Source organism: Lemur catta, chromosome 1 (genome assembly GCF_020740605.2).
Source record: "Lemur catta isolate mLemCat1 chromosome 1, mLemCat1.pri, whole genome shotgun sequence".
NCBI lineage: Eukaryota > Metazoa > Chordata > Mammalia > Primates > Lemuridae > Lemur > Lemur catta.
The window spans coordinates 263,186,292-263,187,903 of record NC_059128.1 but is presented as its reverse complement, the minus strand read 5'-3'; the positions used below and the strand labels follow the sequence as shown (position 1 = coordinate 263,187,903).

Genomic DNA, 1,612 nt, shown 5'->3' with positions numbered 1-1,612 from the left:
ATGCTAAGGTCCCTTGGGTCAGTGGACTTCCTGTTTTGGTGAATGTTTAATAATGTTAAAGATACATATTAAAGAGGGGGAAATGCAAACAATAAAATTATGTTACCTACAAGATTACAAACTATAAATTATTCATTAGACTCTACAGAAGAATGTTTCATCAAAACAGCCATCATCATTTTATATAGTTTCTGCTCATTTTTATCAGTCTGACTGTATTCTGTGTTTTTTTTTTTTTACTACGCAAAGAACTTTATTAACCTTTTTTTCAAACTTTATTCCCAGGCTTCTTCAGCTTAATTAGCTGCAAAGAATGAATTGTTTATAGGCAAAAACTGAAAAGAGCTGCAGTGTCCAAGGGGCTTGGGCTTAAAAATATTAGAGATCTAGATTTTATCAGATCCATAAACAAAACAATTTTAAAAAGCAGTCATAGTATAAAATAGCAGCTCCCAATAACTTCTTCAAGTTTTATCTTCTTCAGAATTTGACTCAATTCAGTTTGCCTGGTTCTTGGAAGCTTCATCAAAATTCTCCACAAGATCTGGAACTTCATCATCATCATCCTCTCCAGTAGCAAGTGATGCTTTTCCATCCACAGATTGTTTGGGCAGAGCTTCAGCCAGTCTCCTTAAACTAGTCAGACTGTCTGCACCAAGCTGGTTTAAGACGCTGGGTAGGCCGGGCATGGTGGCTCACGCCTGTAATCCTAGAACTCTGGGAGGCCCAGGCGGGTGGATTGCTCGAGGTCAGGAGTTCGAGACCAGCCTCAGCAAGAGCAAGACCCCATCTCTACTAAAAATAGAAAGAAATTATCTGGCCAACTAAAATATATATATAGAAAAAATTAGCCCAGCATAGTGGCGCATGCTTATAGTCACAGCTACTGGGGAGGCTGAGGCAGAAGGATTACTTAAGCCCAGGAGTTTGAGGTTGCTGTGAGCTAGGATGACGCCACGGCACTCACTCTAGCCCGGGCAACACAGCAAGACTCTTGTCTCAAAAAAAAAAAAAAAAAAAAGATGCTGGGTAGCATTTCTGTCAGCTGCTTTGTCTCAGCATGGCCCATAATGGTGAAACTGTTTGCTGCCAGAGATGCCTGGACTTTAGGGTTGTTAAAGTGGATCACTGTTCCTTGGTTTGTAAACATATTCACCTCTTCAATACCAGAAATATTGTTTACTCTTAATTACTTTGAGGAGAACTGAAGTTTTTTATCATCTGCTGTAGCTGTTCTATGAACCACCTTCTTCTTTCTGCTAGCAGTTCCTTTCCCACCAATGCGCATTTGTGCCTGCAGTTTGGCGAGTTTCTCTCAATTCATGATAGTTTCTTTCATCTTGTCGGAGTGTAAAAGGGGCCGCGGGGTGACTAGGGTTGGCGCTCAGAGGATCTCCGGAAGACCAGCTGAGTTTAGGCGCACATACGGGGACGCAAGATGGCAGCTAGAGGGAGGCCGGAAGTCTGTTGTTTCTTTTATAGTAAGAATATTCCAAGATATAATGCCACATTCTGTAATCCTATAAACAGAAACACAATTGTATCATTTTTCCAGTATTCTCAAAATATTTTTATGCAATTTTGTGTCTATCTTTCCTTCAAAGTCACTGTC

At 40.4% G+C, this 1,612-nt stretch overlaps 1 pseudogene across 1 annotated transcript; it reads right to left on the bottom strand.

The window, feature by feature from the left end:
• Nucleotides 1-234: 234 nt before the first annotated feature.
• Nucleotides 235-1,339, bottom strand: LOC123642592 (annotated as a pseudogene). The gene is made up of 2 exons (XR_006736493.1): nucleotides 1,024-1,339; nucleotides 235-670 (listed from the first exon to the last, which is right to left on the bottom strand). The product of XR_006736493.1 is annotated as a transcription factor BTF3-like (transcript).
• Nucleotides 1,340-1,612: the final 273 nt, after the last annotated feature.